The 27,637-nt window shown below is 41.2% G+C and overlaps 1 protein-coding gene across 3 annotated transcripts in view; it reads right to left on the reverse strand.

Moving 5' to 3' along the window:
• Window positions 1-27,637, reverse strand: part of HTR4 (5-hydroxytryptamine receptor 4) — a 318,838-nt gene that overhangs the window by 273,661 nt on the left and 17,540 nt on the right. The gene's annotated exons all lie outside the window — the stretch shown is intronic.

The raw sequence follows: 27,637 nt of genomic DNA on the forward strand, positions 1-27,637 counted from the left end.
AATCAAAAGAAGTGCGATTAGGAGAGAAAAACCAACACTACAATGCTCTGCTATTTCTCCTCCTTGACAGTGGACTGGAAAGTTAGCCTGCTGTTTCCTGAGACTTTGCACACAGTGATGCAAATCACTGCTCTCTCATTCACTTTCAGATCTCCAGACAGCCCCACAGGGACTGAATACACTGAATTCAGTCAAACTGAGCTGGAGAGAGAAAGGAACTTGAAGTTCATTTTGTGAAGCAGTTTTAGTTTTTGTTTTTGTTATTTTTATAATCCTCTTTTTGTCCCCCAAATGAGATCTTATGCAAAACCCTACTATATAAAAGTATAACTGCTCCATGTGAAATAGGGGCTCCTGAGCAATGCCTGCTCATGTTCCTTAATGCCCAGCCCTGTACCCACTGCTTGGAGTGCTTTGAGTTGGCTCCAAGTAAAGGGGCCATATGATATATTGCCAAATCAGGACACTTGAGCATGAAAAGAGACTCCATTAATAACTATGCTGTGATAACCGATGTAAACTGAGACTGCCCTGGGCAAATCAGGAAGTATGGAACCCTAGTTTTAAGGAATATAGTCTCGAAACTGTTGGCTCAGTCCAACCTCTGCATGTAAGAGATGAGGATTCTAGCCCCCTGACTTGCTCCATCAGGGGAAATTACCCCCTGATGAGAACCAGGAAACTACAAAGCAGGCAATCCATCCACTCTGTCTAATCCACTTCAAAATAAACCAACTGGGAAATAATTGAAGTTTTTTTTAATAAAAACAGTTAATGTTGGGCATGCCAAACCTCTGTGATCTCAGTGCTTCCTTTGTGCCTTTTGCCAAAACTGTACCTCCTGTGCTACTCTTTACTTCACATTGTTCTTCAAATCAACACACCTCTTATACTCAGATATCTACTTTAGCTTCACCCAAAGCAATAAGATTTGTGATATCATGGGGCTTTTGTGCTGGTCATATTTTTTCTAATACTCATTAAAACACACAAATAACTATTAAGATGTTCATCTATGTGCCTCTAAAATTATCCATATTCCACCACTAGTTTGCCTATTGTACTTTGCAAAGCACTTATATTTAGTAAACAGAACTTTCTGAATTTTATTAGTTATTTTATACTTGTTGGTTCCTACAATTCTGGTCAATACTAGAATCAAGTATAAGATGACATCTGATTTAGCACAGCTTGAATGCTTTTTTTAATTTTAAATGTAACATAGTAATATGCAATCTTGTTCTGTAAAAAGCACTGTGATTTCTAGGAACTTCATTGCTTACACAGGATGGTCACTTTGCTCCATTCAATTCAGCCTTCCTAATATGAGACTGGTTCAATTTTAATATATGTTTATAGATGCATTTGTGTACAGTCTGGTCATGCAAAAGATTCCTACCAGTTATTTTTTAAAAGGCACATCTATCTCATGTGTCAGCAATAAAGCCAGTGACATTAAATGATTCTACAAATATTTATTGAGCACCTGCCATATGCCAAGTCCTATCCAGACTGGGGAAAGTGAACAGCATACAGTTATGGCCTCAGGTTCCTTCGTGTTAGTGGGGGAGACAGGCAAGTAAACAGGCATTCATACTAAAAGATGCTATGCACTATACTCATGAAGGGTTTGGATATCCTCCTCTTGCTGATCAGCTTAGGAGGAATGAAGTCCTATGCTTGGAGCAGGTATAAAAATTATACTCAAAAAATCAAATGGCCAGGAATGGATTTTTTTTTCTTTTTTTGGCCACAAAAAAGCAGCGCGCAGCGTGCAGCGTGTGGGATCTTAGTTCCCCGACCAGGGATCAAACACGTACCCCCTGCAGTGGAAGCTTGGAGTCTTAACCACTGGACCACCAGGGAATTCCCTACTTTTCTAACAAAATTTAATTTTCTTTCTAAATGCTCCTTCCCTCCAAAAAACTTTTTTCAGAAATTTAATTTTTTTTTTAAACTTAGGAGTTTTTTTTACCACCAAGGTATAAGCTGAAGCAATGCATATTTCAATTTCCATATCAGGACTATTCTACCCCACTCAGGGTTCTCCACTCCCCTTCTGTCCTGCAGTGGCACTAGGGGAAAGCGGGGTAGCTCCCAAGCATGGCATCTTTGGGTTAGGGAGTGAGGAATATCAAATCTGGAGGCTGGAATCCAGAACCTAACTGACCTTCTTGGCCCCAGACTCTGGGCACCCTCCACTGGTATCAGCTGGATATGATTCCCCAAACTGGATTTGAGGTCATGGCACTGGCCTCCACTACTGATGTCCATTGACTATGGACTCTGATCATAAGATGTCTGTAGTCTAGGACCTTCTCAGCCCAAACACAGTCCCTCTGGTCTGTCAAAACACTCAACTCTTTCACACTTCTCTCTGGGGGCCCAGGAAACTCTCACCAAGCTGAAGTGATCAGGGTTCCTCCCGCACCCACCCCACTCACCCAGGCATCTCCCTTTGGCATTGCTTCTCTACACTGTCCTGCCACATGGACATAAATGCTATGCACCTTGCCAAATATGAAGTTACATCCTTCCCATGCCACTTCCTAGCATCTATTACCTGCTATCTCCTAAACCTTTTGGGGTATTTCCACATGCCTCCCACCCCTGCCCTGGTATGGCAGGAGTTGCTCTTATTTCTTATTTCCATCCTTCTAATCCATGGTCGATAAATAATCTTTGCTGGGACTTTTCTGGCTTGGCTCTTTACATGTAAAATCCAGATTCAAGAAATATTTTTTCCCTCTCATGTTTTTTTTTTTCTTGTTGCAAATTAACAGTGTTTTCCTATCAGATTATGTATTATTTAACCATGGGCTATAAAAACTGTAGAAACTGTTAGGGGTAACTTGAGATAAAAAAAAAAACAACTAGCTTAGTACTTTTAAAAATATTCTTCCCACAAGACATTCAAAATTATCAAAGTAGTTTTTGTCAGAGATCTGACTCATTCAAACCATCCTCCAGACAGTCTACATTTGAAAAATAAAGGGAAAATGCAGAGTTAAGAAAATTAATATTTGTTGAATGTCAACAATACTTAGGGGCTTCCCTGGTGGCACAGTGGTTGAGAGTCCGCCTGCCGATGCAGGGGACATGGGTTCATGCCCTGGTCCGGGAAGATCCCACATGCTGCGGAGCGGCTGGGCCCGTGAGCCATGGCCGCTGAGCCTGCGCGTCCGGAGCCTGTGTTCCGCGATGGGAGAGGCCACAACAGTGAGAGACCCGCGTAACAAAAAAAAAAAAAAAAAAAAAAAAAAAAATACTTAGGCACTGTGCTAGATATTTTACATTCTTTACTTTCTTTAAATCTTCATAATATGCCCTTAGTGTAGAAATCATTCTCAGTTTACAGAGGAAGAAAAAAAGTCTCAGAAGAGATTTAACTTTAAGTGATCTAGCTAGAAGTAATAAAGCCAAAATTCACACTTGATGCACCTGGTCCCCAAATTCATTTGCTTTCTCCCTTTCCACAGTAAGAAAAATATTGTCAGCCTAATGACATAGGTTAAATTTCATGTCCTGCATGTATTACTTACGGCATAAGATGCCCCTTGCAATAATCAATGGACACAATCTATTTATGATTGTTTTTCCAGATTTGGAAGTAAGCATAACGTATTAACCTCAAATATTAGTGGTGGTTGATAGCTGTACCTTTGCTTTTCAGACCTGCTTTTGGTCTTCCTCTTGACTGGTTTGATGCAGAATCCTTGGTCACCAACAAAGAACCAATGATAACATTATTGGGAAAATTAAACCTGCTGTTTGGCAATCTGCTTTCCAACTGCTTTTTCCAGAACAACTTACAGTGAAGAGAAGGCACTGCCTGTACACGTAAACATGGATTTCCTGAGTGGCCCCAACTCAGAGGAGAGGCTGTAAATGCTAGAGAGCAGACCTCTTCACTGAGTATGAGGAGCCCTGGCTGGCCTGCAGAGACCGTCATAACTGACATCTGGGCAATGGAGCCATGAGAGTCACCAAGGGTGAGGGCTGTGCAAGTAAATAAAATTTTCTCACCATGAAAATCCTCTCCAGCCCTGCAGGGAAGCCTGTGACACAGATAGCCCCAACAAAGGTAACACCATCACTGGAGTATTTCCTAAAGGCTCAGGAGCTGAGAATCCCCAGGCCACAGATAAAATAACCACTCCATAATTAATGATGTATAACTCATCCATTTCTAGAAAGAACCTGGGTGGCCAATGACAATATAGGTAAAGAGACAGGATTATATACAATGTTTTCTTCATGTATGGGTGCAATCCAAAATTTAAACTGACTTATATTTCATAAACTATACTTTTTAATAATATAAGTGATACATCATATATGTGTATACAGAAATAGATATAGATGTGGATATAGATATAGGTAGAGATTCGTACTTGCGTGTGCGTGTGTTTGTGTGATTATGGGAGTTAGTATAGTTTAGAGAAGAACACGAAAGAGGACTAAGATTTAAATTATAATCCTGGCTTTTCTAACAACACACTGCAAGTCAATGAACTTTTCTGGGCCTAAGTTTCTTCAGCTTTAAAGCAAAAAGACTTCTTTTAGTATCAGTTGGTGCATATTAAGCATAAGATATGCCACATGCTCCCATGACAAGCTACTTCATTCAGTTCCCCCAGAAAATTAGGTAAGATTGGCCTTTCACATGTTCCCAATGCACTTTCCTTCATAACACTTGTTTCAGGTGAAATAAAATAATACTTTCCATAATTGTATCGGTTAATATTGTTTCTTTGAATGCACTTTAATCTCCAAGAGGGCAGGGACCATGCCCTCGTTCCTCATTGTACACTTGTACCTGGTGCAGTACTGGCCCATGTTTTGTGGGGGATGAATTGACAGATAATAAAAGACAACCTGTGAGGAAGATATTAGTTCTGAGATTCTGAAAAAATGGCACCTTAACACATTAACTCTGATTCTCAAGGCTCTCACCATTCTTATAAGTCATCTGTGACCTCAACGGTCTAATCCAAAAGGCTTCCCAACTCAAACGGCCCCCTCAGCAGTTTCCACCACCAACCATTCCCCTCTTGACCTCAGTGATAAAGCTCCTTCACAGTCTTCCATCTGTGTCCCCAACCACTTCTCTGTTTCCTTCCTCAACTCTTCCCTGAGGCTTGCTCTACTTATGGTATTTCCTAAGATTCACCATCTCATCTTTTTGCCCTTCTCAACCTAGGCATCTCAGGATGTGAGCATATTGTAATAAATATATCTGTAATAAATATATCCCAGTATATCCCAGTATATACAAGATATGCACCAAAGAGGAGTTCAGATGTTTCAGGGGGTAAATATTTGTCAAATGAGTGAACCTATAAATTGCCATGATTTTAACCATCATCCCTCAGTATTCCCATACACTGCCAGCTCTCTGCCTTTTCCTATACTCCAGGTTAGTGTTTATTCATTTCCTTGGGCTGTCATAACAAGTTACCACAAACTGGGTGGCTTAAAGTAACAGAACTTTATTCTCTCACAGTTCAGGAGGCCAGAAGTCTAAAATATCAAGGTGTTGGCAGGGTTGATTTCTTCTGGGGTCTAAGGACAGTGTTTCACACCTCGTTCCTAGCTGCTGGTGATTGTCAGCAATCTGTGGTGTCCCATGACTTATAAATGCATCACTCCAAGTTCTCCCTCCATCTTCACATCACTTTCTTCTCTGTGTCTCCTTTTCTGTCTCTTATAAGGAAACTCTCATTGGATTTTGGGCTTACCTTAATCCAGTACGATCTCATTTCAACCTTCACCTGAATTACATCTTAAAAGATCTTTATTCCAAATAAGGTCATATTCTGAGGTTGCAGGTGGACATGAATTTGGGGGACACACTATTCAACCCACCACAGTCTATCCTCTGGCCCCTCAAAATTCATGTGCATCACACATGCAAGATACATTCATTCCACCCCAACATCACCTAAAGTCTTAATCAATTCCAGCATCAACTCTAAGTCTCAAATCTCATCAATTCAAAAAGTCCCAAACCTCATGATCTAAATTATTCAAATCAAGCCTGAATGAGATTCTGGGTTTCATCCATCCAGGGACAAAATTTCTCTCTATCTGTGGTCTTGCAAAACTAGAACATAGGTTATATGCTTGGATCCAAAATGCAGGGATGGGGATCGGATAGACATTCCCATTCCCACTGGGGGAAATGGGAAGGAATAAAGTGGTCTCTGGTCCCAAGTGAGTCTGAAACCCAAGGGGCAAATTCCACTGGGTTTCAAGGCCTGTAAAAAATCCTCTCTGGTTTGATGTTTGATTAATTTGGTTTGATGTTTGACTACATAAAAATTTAAAATGTCTACACAGCAAAATAAGCTATGAGCAAAATTAAAAGACAAATGACACACTGGGAAAAATGCAACTCATATGATCAACCACATGTTGTTTCCTTAACATATAAAGAGCCTCTGAAAAATGATAAAGAACAACACTCATTATAAAAGTGGGCAAAGAACAGATGAAATATTCACAGAAAAGGAAATTCAAGTGGCTTTGATTATATGAAAAGATGACCCACGTTACTCGTAATGAGAAAAATACACGTTAAAACTTTGCCAAAATGAACAATGTGAGTTATACAACTTATCTGGAGGGTAATTTAGCAGACTAACAAAATGACAAATGGGTGTACTTTTGACCCAGCAACTGCACTTCTGGGAATTTATCCTACAAATCAATTAACAGACTTACAAAATGACAAAAAAACAAGGTTAATTACTGCAGCACTGGTCATGAGAGCAAAATATTAGAAAATATATGAGTGAACATTAACAGGGAACTGCTTAAATAAATCATGGTATATTATGTAGCCACTAAAAGATAAACTCTTTATATAAAGATAAAAAATGTTCTCCAAGACGTATTGCTAAGTGAGGGGAACAAAGCAGTGTGCAGAATTCTGTGTATAGAGGGACTAAATAACATTCATATATTTGCACATACATGCATAATGTATCTCTGGAAGGCTGTCCAAGAAACCACTGACATTAGTTGCAGAGAACTGTTCGGCCAGGGGCCATGGTAAAAGGAGTGTTTTCACTCTAAAACTTTTTATACCTTCTGAATTTTGAGCATGGAGATTAGTTTATTTATCATGATTAATTAATTAATTAACTGAATTCATTAAAAAGTTATTAGAGACTAGTAGTTAAGCATGGCAAGTGGTGAATATGCTTTATCTCTATATCCTCCTGACACCTACTAAATAGATAAGACAAGATATTTTTTTAAAGTAGTAAGTCAAAAAGAAGAGAAGACAGTCTCCAACATGGGATGCCCACAAAATCTTGGAAGGAGGGGGCAGCTGCAGAACCAGCCACCCAGGAATTGGGGTCCCAGGATTTCTGAGAGTGAGAATAGAGCAGAACTAAGACACATGTAGATTACCTGAAAAACTAATGGCAGCATAAGTAGGTTATGCAGAAATACTGAAGTAGATCATAGAGGTTACAGTTAGAAGAGTTGAAAGTGGTTGGCTCTGGGAACTGGAGCTATGTCACATGACAAAAAGGAAACCACCCAAATGTATACTGACAAAATGAAAACTACCCAAATACCCCAAATTAGAGTAAGATAAAAGTCTACCATGGCATATTAAGGCAATGAAATACTACATAGCCATAAAAGAAAGAACTACAAGAGCCATAAAGATGCATATATAAAATAATGCCAAGTGGAAAAAATAAAATAGATTGCATAAACCCATGTAGAGCTGCATAAAATCTCTGTTTGCACCTTGATAATGACAGGAAGATATCAAAGACAAGGGGTTAACAGCTTAATAGTTTCAAAAGAGTTTGTTTTTTTTAATTGCCTCACAGTATTATGCAAGCATGCATTTTTTTTAAAGAAGGAAAAATATCTTCGGTCACTCCCAAATTATCTCCTCTGCTGAATCAGAAGAGACCGGTCATAATTCTAAAGTTTCCAAAGGTAACTCGCTTTTCTTTCTTTACTCCTGGGCCCACAATTAGTTGTGCCTTATGCAAGTCTGAGGAAACATTTACAAATAAGATAGATCTAATAAACCTCTTTTCACCAAGTAAGTCTCAGTTCAGAAATGCACAAAATTATCCGAAACAGTAAAGAACAATGAGCACAGTTATTGCTTTATTTTACCTGGAATATCCATGGGGGTCAATGAGTTTTTAGAGCTAGTAGTCTAAAATTTTAGTATAGTGGATTTTAAATTCTGTCCCATATAGATGGCTTAGATATCACCTTTTTGAGAACGGGGTGACAGGGTGGACAAGCAAACTCAGTTCCTTTGTCTCTACCTGCCTCCTATACTTCCCTCTGGTGCTTCAAACAATTCAACAGAGCAGTTTTGTTAATATCTGCTTCATATTCTGGGATTTCCAAACCTGGCAGCTTATAAGAATCAAATACGAAGATTTTAAAACATACAAGAGTCCTGGAATGGACTCTTCACCCTGGACCTACTGAATCAGAACTTCTCATAACAGAACCCAGCAATCAGTATCGTTTTAAAGTTCTTCATTTAATTCTGATGTGATCCAAATATAGAAAATCTCTCTACGGAGTACTGGAAAGAGAGGCATATAGCCTTTGCTGGAATGTTTCTAGTTATGGAGCTTCTTCCCCACAGAAAGCTTTTTTTTTTTGGCCATGCAGCACAGCTTGTGGAATCTTAGTTCCCTGACCAGGGATTGAACCTGGGCCCTTGGCAGTGAAAGCATGGAGTCTTAACCACTGTACAGCCAGGGAATTCCCTAGAAAGCATTTTTAATTACTAAAAGAGAATTAATTTTCCATGGAGCTGAACTCACTCTCTTTTTGCCTTCTAATGCTATGCAGAGCCAATGAGCTCCCTCATTCCCAGGACAGGTAACATGACAAAAGCTGGCTGCTCCCCACAGTACTGCTATCACTCTTTCTTCTGCTAACCAGTTTCATCCACTTTGCCATAATGGTCAACCACATTCAAAATCAGTCAATCATAATTCCTCAACGTCTGGCCAGAGTTGGTGCCCCAAGCCAACCCAGTCTTCTCCAAGACTTTTTAAAACTAAAGCCAGAATTGAGACTCTTTTTTCTCTGAAGTCATAGGGCTAGGAAAGTATAGATCTAGGGCTACCGGTAGCCATGTCTTTGGCCTCATTGCAGTGGATGCTGTGATGGGCCACCAGATGTGCCACCAGATTCAGGATTGATACATTGCATTTACTCCCCCAAATGCCATGAGTTTTGCTTGCTGGAGGCTCACAGCTGAGTCTTTCCTCTGAGCTAAGGGAACTGTCTGGAGCATGATTATGCCCTCTCCAGGTGCAGACAGCCCACATCCAGTGACTGGCTAATATAGAGTAGAAACACCTGGCTCCTGTGCCTCCACCCAGGACAATTCTGAAGAGCTCTCCCAGCTCCAGACCCCCACGTGGTGGGTGGGCTAAGGCCATTGTTGTGAGAGCACTGCAGCCTAACTTTTCCCTTGACCCCACCCCACTTCCTTCACTTCTCCACAGCTGATGTTCTGAATAACTCTCCAAACAGATCTCCATCTTACAGTCTGTTTCCCAGAAAACCCGGCCTATGTCACTGTGGAGGAATCCCAACTGTAGAAGGAGGAAATGGGGCTGAGCGGTGACAGCTGAGATGGGAGACACCCAGAGGGAACCCTAATAAAACTCTGGTTCCCCAGTTCTCTTCTCCCTGACTTTCCTATCGTGCACAATCACACGTGGTTCCAAATATCTCGCCATCCTGATCACATGATGCTCGGACAAGAGTATAATTGCCCATATGTAGATCTGCTAGGTTACAGTATGGAGAAATTTTACACTTATTGTACGTCTATTAATTTAGCCGAAGATTAGCTCAGCTTTTTAGCAGCCCAAAAATTTAGTTGGTGTATTAGAGCTTGTGTTTACCAAAGACTCCTACCTCACTTTCTGTCACTCCAGCAACCCCTCTCTGCATCCAAACATCGTTTACTCTTCTCAAAAAGCTGCCTCAGCTTTATGACTGGCAATATTTCTTATGCCTTCTAAACACATGCCCCATACATGAGTCAAGATTTGAAAGGGGTTTCGGGGAAACGGAGGTGGGGAGGTTGTGTTTTGAAGTTTATAATATGAAAGCAGTAAGTATTAGGAACACACTTGTTTCTAAAACTGCACATGCTGTTCATCCACCCTACGTTCAGTCCCCTTGAAAATTGTAGAGGACATCTCTTTTATGATGACTTAAAGTTCTTTATAGTTCTTATTTGGAATCTTATTCAGAGCTAATGTGTGCTGTGCATGTAACAAAAGTCCCAGAAACATTCACTTTTCCAGGAATATAGCTATATTTGACAATTAGATACCCTGGTGATCAAGTCCCACTGACAAAATTGAAGTGGTGACAGATTTGGGACAAGTTTCTTTCTTTAATTTCTAATTATGAAATGTTTGGAGGAGCTAAATGGGACTTTAGAGATCATCTAGTACCTGAATGGCTGACACCCCCTGACACTCTTGCCCCTAGAGCCAGTGGTGGACATTGCTAATTGAACCCAGCTCTGCACACAGAGTCCCAGTGCTGTCACTTTCCTAGAGGGTCTTCTTCCCTGGAGCCCAAATCATGCCCCATAATTCTCAGCATGCCACATCAGACAGCAACTACCAATTAATTGGTTCTGGCAAACTGGATGAACTTTATTTTCTTTATCTCTCCCCATCACCCTGCTCTCTTAAAGTAGTGAAATCATTCACCCAAATTTATATAATGGTTAATAATTGAGCTTAAACTCCTGGTTCCCAATTCAATGTTCTCTCCATTTTCCCCTTTCTGAAAATTCTCCAATCTTTTCAACTATTATAAGCCTGCAAACTGGTCAGGTATGCAGAAATCTGGCCTAACTTCAACAGGCATGTCTTTCATTACTGAATGTCTACGTAGCTGTTCCTCATCGTGCTCGTGATGCATATGGGAACACGGAGGCCATCTGGAGGAGAAGAAGTGGTGGAGCTAGGGCTCAGTACCCACAGGGCCTCACACACTTCAATAATAATAATAAAATGCTAAGACAAATAGGAACATGCCCTGTACCCAGTGACTCACAGCTCTAAGCTAATCCTACAATGGCCCCACCTCACTATTAAAAACTTGAGAGAGAGGGGAAAATACAATTCCATATATGTCCATCTGTTTGGTAACCACAACAACCAGCCATAAATGGGAAATGACCCCTGATGAATGGTTTTGTTTCAGGCTGAAGCCATCCCTCTGGCTCCTGAGCCATCACCTGGGGGCTTAAAGAAGCAAGCAGCCCTTGGGGTATTTTGTCCCCCTGAAAATTCTAAATTTCTCTAGCACCAGCACCATTTTCCTCATGCCAGGAGAATGGCAGAGCTGTAGGGAGGATGGAAAATAACTCTCTGGCATGAGGTGCCCTGGGAGCCAGTCAAAAATTACCGGATGATGTGTCAGGGACCAGGAAAAGCTGGGTGTGATGATCATGTCATGTTCTTTTCCTTGGCACAGAAAGAACACACCTGAGTCTCCATTCCCCATCCCAGAGGGTCTGAATGCCAAAGAAGAATGAACCTTAAGGATGTCAGACACAATCCCATCACTTAACAGATGAGAATGAGGTACAGAGAGGGGAAGAGACCTGGCCAGGGGCACACAGCAAGTACAACTGATGTTTCCAAGGGCAAGTTTTTGAGGAGTAAAAAGAAAGGAGCTGGTAACATGTAAACAATGGAAGCAATGATAAACTGAAATAATTCATCCAGTAAAACACCACTTGGTCTTTACAGAGCTGCTCTCCATGGAAAGCAGAAGTCCCATCCTTAACCCCTACTCCACTGATGGGTCTCCCTTCTTCCCCAGCTGACTCTTGCTGAGGCAAAATGCTAGCTACAAAGTGACTCACTTTGGAAACAGACTTTGTGACTCAGACTCTGCTTTCTAACCACTAGACCAAGCTCCTAAAATCTTTAGGGGATTTTACTACATCTACGAGAAGCTGGCAAGGGAGGGGCCCTCCTTGCATTAAAGATAAATAGGTGGTTTGTGGACCAACGAGAGACTGTATGAAATAAAAGATGAAGGAATTCATAATTAACTCAGTGTATTTTAGGCTAGGATCAATGCTCAGATGCACTATGCCTTTTAATCCTCATAACAACTCCATTAGTAAAAATGATTATTATATGTTTTCAGAAGCTAAGGGATTAGAGATGATAAGTAACTGGAAATGGAATTTCAAAGAGGTTAGGTGACTTGCCCAAGTAGGCAGAGCCAGGATTCCAAGCCAAGTCATCCTGGTTTCCTCTGTCCTCCATCCTTGCTTCCCAAACCCCACAACCTACTATAGCATTTTTTATGTGGTCAAGGCATAATCACGTCTCTTATTTTATCAACACAGCCGTTTTTTGAGGGGTGTTGGCAGAGTCATTTTCACATTTAAAAAAAAAACGATTTTGGAGGTAGAAAATTTATGGGGCCTTGAGGAAGTCACCTTCTGTATGTGGGCCTCAGTCTTCCTCATCTATAAGATGGGACTAATAAATGCATCTACTTGATAGGTTTGCTTTAAAAATGAAATGAGATAATATAAGTGAAAAGTACTTTGTGTAAACTGGTGTCATTCAGTGAAAAGTGAATAACAGAATGAGAGAGATGGCAAAAGGACAAGCAAAAGGCTAACCCAATGATTTGGGTCTAGAAAAAAAATCATTACTTGGCTTACAGCAAGTAATAATAGTGATATATGATATCTACATAATGCCTAAAGTTCAACAGCTTATATAGAGTTTTTGGAATATAATTCTCTTTAAACCAATAACCAATAGCCATGGTTTGAATCTTTTTTTCCCTTTATTTGGTATAGCCATTTATAGTTCTCAGGATGTAATGTATACATTAGGGAAGTTACAACAGCCTATGTTATAAACTTTACTTAATTCTAACAACACTCTTCTGAAGTGGGTGCTGGGTAGTTACGGAAACCGAGGCACAAGGATTCCTGGCCCCTGGCTCTACAGCCAGTGGTGGAGGAGCTGAGTTTGAATCTTGGTCTGTTCTGCCTCTCAGACCCACAGAGAGCCACAACTTCACTGCACCCTAAGCAGATCCAGATCTCAGAGTTACCCACTCAGGAAAGAGCGATGTTCAGCCTACAGGAGAGATACTGAAAACTCCTTCCCTGAACTCTAAAAGGCTGCCCTGGTGATGAGGACGAAAGCCTTCCGTGTGTCTCCAGGCTTCACCTCAAATGACTTTCTCTGCCCCACTGTGAACAGATCCCCATGCTGTTCTGAGTCAGGCCTCCTTTTTCCTTCGCATTTTTCTACCCAACATACTTTCCCACAGTGATTTTTCTGGACGACTTCTTTCCTTCAATCCTCAACTCACCCCGCAGGACTCTGGCCTCTCCTTTCTCCCCAACGCCACTTCCCAGTTTTTCTCTCAGCCTATCACTTATTCCTGAGTTAACCCCAGCCTCACTCCTGCATGCATCATAGCCCTCCCTGTCCTTGGACAACTGGCAGCAAAAGGTTTGAGGAGTGGATTCTAGAGTCTGACTCTGAATGTAAATCTGATCTCTGCTCTTAGGTTTTGTGTGACCCTGGACAAGCAACCTTTATTACTTGGCCTTTATGTAATCCTCAAAGAATTTGTCTCATAGAACCACCATGAGCATTAAATGAGATAATACTTGACAAGGGCATATTACATGATACTTATTATCAATGTACTTTTATGCACATCTGATTTAATCACTGGTATTATCTTCCCCCCATCCCTCCTCCAATCTCTGGGAAACATCTCTTTCCTTAAGCCAAATCCTCCATTTCCTCATTCCTTCCAACCTTCCCCAGGAACTTAATCTCAGAGCTACTCTCCGTCTTCACAGTGCCATTTACTTCCTCTTCTACCCTACACTCACTCCTCCTCTTGGACCCCCATCTAGTTACAGGCAGCACCACCCCTTCTGGTAGCCCAAGCTGAAAACCTGATAGTCCGTCTTCTTCCTTTGCCTCTACTTTAATCATTCATAGTCACCAAGACCCATGATTCTTCCCATACTGGCTTTATCTCTCCCTGGCTTTATCTCTCCTTGCATGTCTCACTATCCTCCTGGCTATCAATCCCCCTTCCTTTGTCACCACACCTCTCCCTTTTGGATCTTGCCCCTTTCCTCTCTATGTTCTCCATCGTTGGAGAGCCCTTTCCTCTCCCTGTATGTCAAGTAGTATTTATCCTTCAGAGCATAACTTATCCAGGCGTCTCATCATTTACAGTCCATTTTCAAGTCTTCCCAGTTTTCAAATGATATTATACATTTATGCTTTCTCCCTGACTTACAATCATCTCAAGTACATATCTCGTATGTATACATACCCTCTTACAATGCCTTGTAGAGTGCCAAATACAGGAAAAACCTCTGAAAATATGCATCGATTGATTGGTAAAGGATCAGTCTGCAAACTTTAGGGAAAAGGAGGTATCTGAGTTAATAATTATATTAGCTAACGTTTTCTCCAGCCTTATTATGTGCTAGGCAATGGAGTCAGTGCAGAAAAAACAATAAAATGAACGAATAATATCTATGTGCCCAACACCTTACATGCATTGTTCATTTAATTTTCATAATAGCCATATGCAGCAAATACTATCATTATACCCGTTTTGCAAAAGTGGTCAAGTGACTTGCCCACTGTCATACCAGAAATGAATATTAGAGCTGGGCACATTTCTGTTTACCAACGAATTCAACTCAATGTTTATTAAGGCCTCTCATCTCCTTTTTTTTTTGAAGGAAGTCAAGTGAATGTGTAGTCCAAGGTTTTCCAGCCTCAGTACCTTTAACCCACTGCCTGCGAATCAGAAAATGCCTAAAATTCAATACAAACAACAACAAAGAACACCTACAACTCTATTTAGGAGCCATTCAGACTGTATAGATTCTTCATAAAGAACAAAGTTGGCATGCTGAAGGTTAAAATTGCATTTTGCCTTGAAAAATAATAAAAAACATAATAAAGCTTTCATTACTGTCAAACTGAAATACTCTAAAGAAAGCTACGTATCTCCAAGTTTTAGCGAGTTGTGCTAATCAGAACTAGAAGGAATCAAGTTTCCAGTGCCTTTTATTCTTAAGGTCCTGTGCTTGTGTCAGTGGGCTATGGAATGATAAATAAAATACTATTCCTTTCTTCTCAAATTTATAGTCTAGTAGTTGGGTTACTGAGCTGAGTATAATAATAAAAATAATCAGTCAGTCCCATTTATTAAAATAGCCCTATGGGAGAGAAACATAAATAGAGGCCCAGTTATTTCACTAAATCATGCAAACAACCAGAATTTTAACCTTGACTAAGCATTTTTATTTATTCACTTATTCCACAAATATTTCTTGAACTCCTACTATGTGCCAACCATTCTTCCAGGCTCTGGGGATAGAGTGATGAAGAAGGCAACCAAATTCCCTTCCCTTTTGGGCCTTACATTCTTGTGGGAGATAAAGACAAGAAATAAATAAACTAATGATTGTATGGCATAAGGGAGGTAGTGGTAAGACTATGGAGAAAAAGCAGCAGAGCATGGGGTCAGAAAGTAGCCAATGCGGGGAGTGGGGCTTGAGGTGCATAGGTCCAGGATGACCTCACTGTGAAGGTGATCTGTGAGAGAATCCTAAGCAAAGAGAGGGAGTGATCCACATGGGTTCTGGACTGAGAGCATCCCAGGTAAAAGGGAGAGCAAGTGCAAAGATCCCAAAACAAGAATAAGCTGGCACGGTTGAGGGAAAGCCAGTGTGACTAGAAAGATGTAAGAAGGGGATGAAAATCAGGTTGGAGAAGCAGATGGGGCAGATCATGGGGCTCTAGGGAGGCTGTATTTTCTTCTGCATGTTTTGGGAAACCACTGAAGGATTCTGAGCAGAGAAATAACATATACAATCTGTACTTTTAAAAGACTAATGTATAACTGATTGTTATACAGGGCTGTCCACGAAAGACCAGGTGATTTCTTAAATAATAATAAAGTTTTGTGGCTTGTCATGGTCCATCTGGGATGATTTCATTAAGGGATGAACATGGATCCTAGTGAGGAAAAGACATAAGAAGGAGGAAGCCATTCTTGGTGATGGCAAATATATACGTGGTGATGTAGGCAGAAGTCAGTAAGCTGTGTAACTTAGTATTTCCCAAAGAATCTTATGCTAACAGTAGTTTCAAGGTGTGTGAATAAATGTTACACAATAAAGGGTCGAGTCAGTCTAGAAAATGTTGCTTTTCCCTCTTTACTAGGGCCTTCTCTGAACCTTCAGGGTGGTCATTTGCAAGTAGACTCCAACAGGGCTGAAGTTGGCAGGGCTCCTCAACCTTATTCAACTGCAGGACTCTTCACATAAAACACACCTTGGAAAACCCCAGTGTAACAACTTCAGTTTAAAACCAGCTAAGACCTATTTGGAGGGATGTAATGAGTAATAGCCCTTGAATCCAGGGATCAGGCATTTTGGGTTAATATGAGGCCAGTGTAAACTTACCAAAGTTCGTAACTAAGTTTATAACAAATAAAAACATAAGAAGGTCACTTTTTGTGTCCTGTTTAGAACTATAGGTAGAGCAAAGGTCTCCAAACATTCCAGGGAGTTTACAAGATGATCCACTGGAGCATGGGAAGAAAATATCATATCTGTTTATATTGTTTCAAAAAATCATAAAGAAATGAATACTCTAATACTTACTAAATGGATTGAAAGTGGCACATATGATTTATAAATATATACATTGCGTTTGGGTGGTCAAAAACGTTATGGTTAAGGATGTATGTCTGATCACAAAAAGCTTGGAGGTTGCTAGATTAGATGACCTGGAGAAGGAAATGTACAGTGCTTGCATCAAGATATGGTTGTGAAAGTAAAGAAGAAGGAATTAAATCAGGAACTTGATGGGAGTGGCATTAGGGAGGAGAGGGTGTTGGGGAGCTAGAGGCAGTCATCAGCAGCAACTATGACACAATTGATATGGAGTGGAATGAATGGTGATGCCAACTCTAGGAGCTCTGGAGATGGCTGAAGTTTCTGTTGAGGAAACTGAGACAGAATAGAACAAGGGGGCCAATCAATCATTATGCAACCATATTGCAGCACTGATTGTAGTATTTAGCCTACTGTCCAGGACATGATAAGTGTTCAACACGTGTTGGCAAGATGAATGAATGAATCAGTGAATGAATCAGTGAATAAGTATATGCAGAGGACTCAGCAAAAGAATATACAGCAGGAAAATTTGGGCAAAATGAATATAATTTTCTAGATCAAGATCCCACACTAACATTTCCTAAAAAAAAATCATAAAATCCTCTGATATTTATTAATTTTTTAACATGTGCTCAACACTATTTTCAGAAGAACAATCTCTTGACTATATCTCTGTTTTTAAGAAAGCCTTTAAAAATTTTATGTCATATATATTCATTGTAGAAAAATCAGAAAACTTAGATAAAACCAAAAAGAAGGGGGGGATAAAGCTTATCATATCACCACCCAGAGATAACCCATGCCTATTTTTACAAAAATAGGCTTACACTATATATACTACTTTGTAATTTTCACTCAACAATATGTTCTGAGCATCTATGTATGTCAATAAATATGCTTCTACGAAGTCATTTTCAACACATTCCGCCAAATGGAGCTATTACAACATGCTCAACCAATCTTCTATTATTATTCCAGAAAGCTCATTTTTGCTAGTGTGTTTCCATTATAAAGGTGCTGCAATAAATGCACAGCAACTACATCTTTGTCTATATTCTTTATTAGTTCCCCAAACATAATACCTGGAGGCTGAATTACTGAGTCATTTTAAACGTCTTTGATACGCATTTTCAAATTGCCCTCTGGTAATTTTGAATGAGATTTCATAACTTATGTGAACTCTTTAGCTTAAACTGTACTTCCATCTATACTCAGACCTTACTTGATTTCTGCAGCAACCCCACGAGCAGGTCTTGTTGTCCCTATCATTTTCTGTGGAAAAAGAATTCCACACAAGTCATGAGCCTTTCTCAAGGTTACACTCACACTGAGCTTCCATGAGGGCCCTCTCCACATCACTGGATGAAATGTCAACATGTCAATGAAAAATACAGTACCCTGATCCGTACTTTCGTCTTCAACAGCAAAACACACTAACTCAAGTTTCTAATGAGGGTGTTTCAAAATTAAACAATACTTAGATATTGCCTGTTTGACACTGAATTCTCTTTCCCTGTAGAGAAGGCTTCCTGACATCTTGCCAAATAACTAACTTTGCTCTTAAGAAAGTCCCTTTGATAAAATATAGTTGCTTGCAACTGGTTCCTAGCTGCCAGTACTTTATGGTGTTTGGATATTCTTGTTTACATTTAAACAGAAAAAGGATCAGAGAAGTACAGAACTCAAAAGAGCCTTGCAGATCATTTCAATTGCACCCTAGCTAGTGGAGAGAAGAAAGTCTGTCTGTCTTAACTGGGAAGTGACTTGCCCAAAGTCACAGAGTCAGTGAATAGCACAGATAGGCTCAAAGAGGGGAGTCTCCCAACCCCCAGTCAGAACTCTGGTTAGCATCACAGAATCTTGTGATTAGTTTGTACCTTAAAATCATATTCTATCCACATAATTTAGCATTTGGAGAAACTGAGACCCACCAAGGGAAAGTAACTTACTCAATTATACACAGGTAATTAATAGTAGAACTCGATGAGACCCAGGTATCCTGACTTCCAGTTATGAGGCTGATCTCAGACTCCACTCTGACCCACAAGAATCCACACCTGGACCAAAAGCCAGGACCAGGGTGTGTTGAGTGAGGCACTTACCTAAAGTGCAAATTTTAAAGGGATGCTAAGCTAATACTTTCACGCAATATTTTTAAAAATCAGAATACAAAACATCCATAATGAACAAAATATTTAAATTCTAAATAAAGATAGTATCTAACCCTGCTTTTGTATGATTCACCTCACTCACCTCATTCTAACTCTGGTCCTTATTTAAAATTTGGATATTTTGCTCATCATGGATATATTTGCATTAATTTGTGCCTGAGGCAAGTGCCTCACTCACCTCACCCTCATTCCAGCCATATCTGGGGACCTCCAGCACCAGTGCCTGAGGAGACCTTACAAGTAAGTCTCCAGTGCTGGGATAGAATGCTTACGAGGAGCTACAGGCCTGTGACTAATGGAACCAATTGCTTGAACAAAATAGCCCTCTAACTGGATCCTGGGGTCATGGAGAAATGGCAACTAAAGAAATTATTTCTGGACCTAAAGTTGTTAATAACTTAAGTTCTCATGATACCAACTTGAGCCATTCAAAATTTAATTGTTTAGGAATCTGTGTAAAGTTTGGTACTTAGTTTCATAAATCAGCTGTTCAAGCACTGGGTATGATGAACTGGTTTGTCAACTAATATGAAAGAAATCTGGGCCTTTTAATTGACCACAAGCTTAATGAGCCCATGATGGGAGGTGACTGCCAGAAACACAAATGGAATCTTGGGTTGTACTAATGGTCTCATGGTATTCAGGAGCTCTGAGCCTAATTCCATGGGAAGTCAAAGCCAAGAGAACACATTTTGGACTCTGTAGGGAAGGCTCAGGGTTGCTATTTAAGGCTGGAAGGGTGCTTGTTATGGTTTGAATTGTGTCCCCAACAAAAGAAGTTGAAGTCCTAACCCGCAGTACCTGTGAATGTGACCTTATCTGGAAACAGGGTCTTTGCCAATGAGCAAGTTAAGGTAATGAGGTATATCCTAATCCAGTATGACTGGCATCCTTATGAAAAATGAAATTTGGACACAGGAACAGACACGCAGGGGGAACATCATATGATGATGAAGGCAGAGATCGGGGTGAAGTATCTATAAGTCAAGGAATGCCAAAGACTGCTGGAAAATCACCAAGCTGAGAGGAGAGAGAAGCAGATTCTCCCTCAAAGTCCTCAGAAGGAATTAACCCACTGGCATTTTGATCTTGGACTTCTAGCCTCCAGAACTGTGAGACTATGAATTTTTGTTATTTTAAGCCACCCTGTTTATGACAGCCCAGGGAAACTAACACAGTGATCTACAGAGCATTTGGCCCAGGAGCACCCTTGACCTGAAGGAAGTTGGGAAAACCCCTCCATTCAGATTCTCATAGACAAAGCCATTCCCAGTTTCATCACAGGGTCCAGCATATAATAGACATGTGTTGACCTATTCATTAAGAAAGAAATGAATTTCAAAGCAATCCACTATTGTTAGGGGGGTAAAAAAAGAGGTTGGCACACAAGATTACCTTCCTTCAACTTCTAAACTCATACTCAGCATGAGCCATTTTAACCTCATTCTATTTTCAGGGGATGAATCATCAGATGCCAGACAGACAGTATCATAGAGATTATGGAGCTCAGCCTTCCACTCTACAGATGAGTAAAATCGGATTTAATGAGGAAGGGACTAGTTCTTTCCATATGTGTGTCTCCCTCCCATGCAGGGGAACCCTTTCCCCTTTTTTCCCATCATACATTAACATATCTCCTAGTACTTTGCTGTCATCAACAGCTTAAAATTTAAATGAGAAATGATCCCAGGAGGAGGCAGGAGGCAACGGCCACACGGCTGCTGCTGCTGCTGCTGCTCCTACTGCTGCAGTGGGGCACGTGGGGGTGACTGGTGGCGACCAAGGTGGCAGCGAGAGATTTAACCCAGAGACTGACTTCACTATAGAAACACCCACAGTTGTATCAACAACTGGGGAAAGATAGTGGCAACAGGCGAAGGAAAAACAGCTCTGACATACTAAGCACAACGACTATGCTAAAAGCAAGTGGGCTTAAGGCCCCTACCAAGATCCTTAAGCCTGGAAGCACAGCCTTGAAGACACCTGCTCCTGTTAACGCTTTATGTTTCTCCATAACTGCAAGTTTTTAATCCTACGTGAAGACTTCTATCTAAAAAATTTTAAAAGACAATCTTATAAAACTTCATATTCTTGAAAATACTTGAAAAAGTTTCAATTAAAAGACATAGAGGCAGGTGGAGCAGGCTCCGGGTCACGCGCTTCTCCAGGAACAAGGCACACTTCATGGCCTTGAGGCCGCTCTTCCACTCGTCACTGACTGGCTCCTGATGTCTTAGAAGTTGAGGCAGCCCCCGCGCTAGTTCTGCAGGCGTATCAGGCCCTGGGCCCGCCGGCTGTGCTCGTGGGAGCAGCGCAGGAAGAACCGGGTGAAGTGCTTCAAGACCATGTCGTCGCGGTCGAGATACATCAGAAATACATCTACAGGTGAAACAACTCCTACAGAACACCCACTGAACGCTCGCAGAAGACCTCAGACCTCCCAAAAGGCAAGAAACTCCCCCACATACCTGGGTAGGGCAAAAGAAAAAAAGAATAAACAGAGACAAAAGAATAGGGACGGGACGGGCACCAGTGGGGGAGGGAGCTGTGAAGGAGGAAAGGTTTCCACACACTAGGAAGCCCCTTCGAGGGCGGAGACTGCGGGTGGCGGAGGGGGGAAGCTTCGGAGCCGCGGAGTAGAGCACAGCAACAGGAGTGCGGAGGGCAAAGCGGAGAGATTCCCGCACAGAGGATCAGGGCCGACCGGCACTCACCAGGCCGAGAGGCTTGTCTGCTCACCCGCCAGGGCGGGTGGGGGCTGGGAGCTGAGGCTCAGGCTTCGGTCGGATCACAGGGAGAGGACTGGCGGCCTGAACACAGCCTTAAGGGGTTAGTGCACCAAGGCTGGCCAGGAGGGAGTCCGGGAAAAAGTCTGGACCTGCCGAAGAGGCAAGAGACTTTTTCTTCCCTCTTTGTTTCCTGGTGCGCGAGGACAGGGGATTAAGAGCGCTGCTTAAAGGAGCTCCAGAGACGGGCGCGAGCCGCGGCTATCAATGCGGTCCCCAGAGACGGGCATGAGACGCTAAGGCCGCTGCTGCCGCTACCAAGAAGCCTGTGTGCGAGCACAGGTCACTATCCACACCTCCCCTCCCAGGAACCTGTGCAGCCCGCCACTGCCAGGGTCCTGGGATCCACGGACAACTTCCCCAGGAGAACGCACGGTGCGCCTCAGGCTGCTGCAACATCACGCTGACCTCTGCCGCCGCAGGCTCGGCCCACACTCCGTGCCCCTCCCTCCCCTTGGCCTGAGTGAGCCAGAGCCCCCAAATCAGCGGCTCCTTTAACCCCGTCCTGTCTGAGCGAAGAACAGACGCGCTCAGGCGACCTACACGCAGAGGCAGGGCCAAATCCAAACCTGAACCCCGGGACCTGTGCAAACAAAGAAGAGAAAGGGAAATCTCTCCCAGCAGCCTCAGGAGCAGCGGATTAAATCTCCACAATCAACTTGATGTACCCTGCATCGGTGGAATACCAGAATAGATAACAAATCATCCCAAATTGAGGAGGTGGACTTTGAGAGCAAGATATATTATTTTTTCCCATTTTCCTCTTTTTGTGAGAGTCTATGTGTATGCTTCTGTGTGAGATTTTGTCTGTATAGCTTTGCTTTCACCATTTGTCCCAGGGTTATGTCCGTCCATTTTTTGTTTTCTTTTAAAAAATTCTTTTCTTAATAATTATTAGTTATTTTAATAAATTTATTTTATTTCATTTTACTTTATTTTATCCTCTTTTCTTCCTTCCTTCCTCCCTCCCTCTCTCTATCCCTTCCCTCCCTCCCTCCCTCCCTCCCTCCCTCCCTTCCTTCCTTCCTTCCTTCCTTCTCTCCCTTTTATTCTGAGCCGTGTGGATGAAAGGCTCTTGGAGCTCCAGCCAGGAGTCAGTGCTGTGCCTCTGAGGTGGGAGATCCAACTTCAGGACACTGGTCCACAAGAGACCTCCCAGCTCCACGTGATATCAAACGGTGAAAATCTCCCAGAGATCTCCATCTCAACACCAACACCCAGCTTCACACAACAACCAGCAAGCTACAGTGCTGGACACCCTATGCCAAACAACTAGCAAGACAGGAACACAACCTTACCCATTAGCAGACAGGCTGCCTAAAATCATAATAAGGCCACAGACACCCCAAAACACACCACCACACGTGGACCTGCTCACCAGAAAGACAAGATCCAGCCTCATCCAACAGAACACAGACACTAGTCCCCTCCACCAGGAAGCCTACACAACCCACTGAACCAACTTTAGCCACTGGGGACAGACACCAAAAATAACGGGAACTACGAACCTGCAGCCTGCAAAAAGGAGACCCCAAACACAGTAAGATAAACAAAATGAGAAGACAAAAAAACACACAGCAGATGAAGGAGCAAGATAAAAACCTACCAGACCTGGGCTTCCCTGGTGGCGCAGTGGTTGAGAGTCCGCCTGCCGATGCAGGGGACACGGGTTCGTGCCCCGGTCTGGGAAGATCCCACATGCCGCGGAGCGGCTGGGCCCGTGAGCCATGGCTGCTGGGCCTGCGCGTCCGGAGCCTGTGCTCCGCAACGGGAGAGGCCACAACAGTGAGAGGCCCACATACCGAAAAAAAAAAAAAAAAAAAAAACCTACCAGACCTAACAAATGAACAGGAAATAGGCAGTCTACCTGAGAAAGAATTCAGAATAATGATAGTAAAGATGATCCAAAATCTTAGAAATAGAATACAGAAAATGCAAGAAACATTTAACAAGGACCTAGAAGAACTAAAGGTGAAACAAGCAATGATGAACAACACAATAAATGAAATTAAAAATACTCTAGAAGGGATCAATAGCAGAATAACTGAGGCAGAAGAACAGATAAGTGACCTGGAAGATAAAATAGTGGAAATAACTACTGCAGAGCAGAATAAAGCGAAAAGAATGAAAAGAACTGAGCACAGTCTCAGAGACCTCTGGGACAACATTAAACGCACCAACATTCGAATTATAGGGGTCCCAGAAGAAGAAAAGAACAAGAAAGGGACTAAGAAAATATCTGAAGAGATTATAGTTGAAAACTTCCCTAATATGGGAAAGGAAATAGTTAATCAAGTCCAGGAAGCACAGAGTCCCATACAGGATAAATCCAAGGAGAAACACGCCAAGACACATATTAATCAAACTATCAAAAATAAAATACAATAAAATACAAAGAAAACATATTAGCGGCTTCCCTGGTGGCGCAGTGGTTGAGAGTCTGCCTGCCGATGCAGGGGACACGGGTCCGTGCCCCAGTCTGGGAAGATTCCACATGCTGCAGAGCGGCTAGGCCCGTGAGCCATCGCCGCTGGGCCTGCGCATCTGGAGCCTGTGCTCCACAATGGGAGAGGCCACAACAGTGAGAGGCCCATGTACCGCAAAAAAAAAAAAAAAAAAAAAAAAAAAAAAAAGAAAACATATTAAAAGCAGCAAGGGAAAAACAACAAATAACACACAAGGGAATGCCCATAAGGTTAACAGATGATATTTCAGCAGAAACTCTGCAAGCCAGAAGGGAGTGGCAGGACATATTTAAAGTGATGAAGGAGAAAAACCTACAACCAAGATTACTCTACCCAGCAAGGATCTCATTCAGATATGATGGAGAAATTAAAACCTTCACAGACAAACAAAAGCTGAGAGAGTTCAGTACCACCAAACCAGCTTTACAACAAATGCTAAAGGAACTTCTCTAGGCAAGAAACACAAGAGAAGGAAAAGACCTACAATAACAAACCCAAAACAATTAAGAAAATGGGAATAGGAACATACATATCAATAATTACCTTAAATGTAAATGGATTAAATGCTCCCACCAAAAGACACAGACTGGCTGAATGGATACAAAAACAAGACTCATATATATGCTGTCTACAAGAGACCCACTTCAGACCTAGGGACACATTCAGACTGAAAGTTAGGGGATGGAAAAAGATATTCCATGCAAATGGAAATCAAAAGAAAGCTGGAGTAGCAATTCTCATATCAGACAAAATAGATGTTAAAATAAAGACTATTACAAGAGACAAAGAAGGACACTACATAATGATCAAGGGATCGATCCAAGAAGAAGATATAACAGTTGTAAATCTTTATGCAGCCAACATAGGAGCACCTCAATGCATAAGGCAAATACTAACAACCATAAAAGGGGAAATCGACAGTAACACATTCATAGTAGAGGACTTTAATACCCCACTTTCACCAATTGACAGATCATCCAAAATGAAAATAAATAAGGAAACACAAGCTTTAAATGATACATTAAACAAGATGGACTTAATTGATATTTATAGGACATTCCATCCAAAGACAACAGAATACACAGTTTTCTCAAGTTCTCATGGAACATTCTCCAGGATAGATCATATCTTGGGTCCACAAATCAAGCCTTGGTAAATTTAAGAAAATTGAAATTGTATCAAGTGTCTCTTCTGACCACAACGCTATGAGACAAGATATGAATTACAGGAAAAGATCTGTAAAAAATACAAACACATGGAGGCTAAACAATACACTACTTAATAACGAAGTGATCACTGAAGAAATCAAAGAGAAAATCAAAAAACACCTAGAAACAAATGGCAATGGAGACACGATGACCCAAAACCTATGGGATGCAGCAAAAGCAGTTCTAAGAGGGAAGTTTATAGAAATACAATCCTACCTTAAGAAACAAGAAACATCTCGGTTAAACAACCTAACCTTGCACCTAAAGCAATTAGAGAAAGAAGAACAAAAAAAAAACCAAAGTTAGCAGATGGAAAGAAATCATAAAGATCAGATCAGAAATAAATGAAAAAGAAATGAAGGAAACGATAGCAAAGATCAATAAAACTAAAAGTTGGTTCTTTGAGAAGATAAACAAAATTGATAAACCATTAGCCAGACTCATCAAGAAAAAATGGGAGAAGACTCAAATCAATAGAATTAGAAATGAAAAAGGAGAAGTAACAACTGACACTGCAGAAATAGAAAAGCTCATGAGAGATTACTACAAGCAATTCTATGCCAATAAAATGGACAACCTGGAAGAAATGGACAAATTCTTAGAAATGCACAACCTGCCAAGATGAATCAGGAAGAAATAGAAAATATGAACAGACCAATCACAAGCACTGAAATTGAAACTGTGATTAAAAATATTCCAACAAACGAAAGCCCAGGACCAGATGGCTTCACGGGCAAATTCTATCCAACATTTAGAGAAGAGCTAACACCTATCCTTCTCAAACTCTTCCAAAATATAGCAGAGGGAGGAACACTCCCACACTCATTCTACAAGGCCACCATCACCCTGATACCAAAACCAAAAATGTCACAAAAAAAGAAAACTACAGGCCAATATCACTGATGAACATAGATGCAAAAATCCTCAACAAAATACTAGCAAACAGAATCCAACAGCACATTAAAAGGATCATACACCATGATCAAGTGGGGTTTATCCCAGGATTGCAAGGATTCTTCAATATACGCAAATCAATCACTGTGATACACCATATTAACAAATTGAAGGTAAAAAACCATATGATCATCTCAATAGATGCAGAGAAAGCTTTCGACAAAATTCAACACCCCTTTACAATAAAAACCCTGCAGAAAGTAGGCATAGAGGAAACTTTCCTCAACATAATAAAGGCCATATATGACAAACCCACAGCCAACATTGTCCTCAATGGTGAAAAACTGAAACCATTTCCACTAAGATCAGGAATAAGACAAGGTTGGCCACTCTCACCACTCTTATTCAACATAGTTTTGGAAGTTTTTGCCACAGCAATCAGAGAAGAAAAGGAAATAAAAGGAATCCAAATCGGAAAAGAAGAAGTAAAGCTGTCACTGTTTGCAGATGACATGATACTATACATAGAGAATGCTAAAGATGCTACCAGAAAAATACTAGAGCTAGTCAATGAATTTGGGAAAGTAGCAGGATACAAAATTAATGCACAGAAATCTCTGGCATTACTATACACTAATGATGAAAAATCTTAAAGTGAAATTAAGAAAACACTCCCATTTACCACTGCAACAAAAAGAATAAAATATCTAGGAATAAACCTAAGGAAACAAAAGACCTGTATGCAGAAAATTATAAGACACTGATGAAAGAACTTAAAGATGATAGAAATAGATGGAGAGATATACCATGTTCTTGGATTGGAAGAATCAACATTGTGAAAATGACTCTACTACCCAAAGCAATCTACAGATTCAATGCAATCCCTATCAAACTACCACTGGCATTTTTCACAGAACTAGAACAAAAAATTTTGCAATTTGTATGGAAACACAAAAGACCCCGAACAGCCAAAGCAATCTTGAGAATGAAAAACAGAGCTGGAGGAATCAGGCTCCCTGACTTCAGACTATACTACAAAGCTACAATAATCAAGACAGTATGGTACTGGCACAAAAACAGAAATATAGATCAATGGAACAGGATAGAAAGCCCAGAGATAAACCCACACACACATATGGCCACCTTATCTTTGATAAAGGAGGCAAGAATATACAATGGAGAAAAGACAGCCTCCTCTATAAGTGGTGCTGGGAAAACTGGACAGCTACATGTAAAAGAATGAAAGTAGAACACTCCCTAACACCACACACAAAAATGAACTCAAAATGGATTAAAGACCAAAATGTAAGACCAGATACTATAAAACTCTCAGAGGAAAACATAGGAAGAACACTCG

Source organism: Tursiops truncatus, chromosome 3 (genome assembly GCF_011762595.2).
Source record: "Tursiops truncatus isolate mTurTru1 chromosome 3, mTurTru1.mat.Y, whole genome shotgun sequence".
NCBI classification, from domain to species: Eukaryota; Metazoa; Chordata; class Mammalia; order Artiodactyla; family Delphinidae; genus Tursiops; species Tursiops truncatus.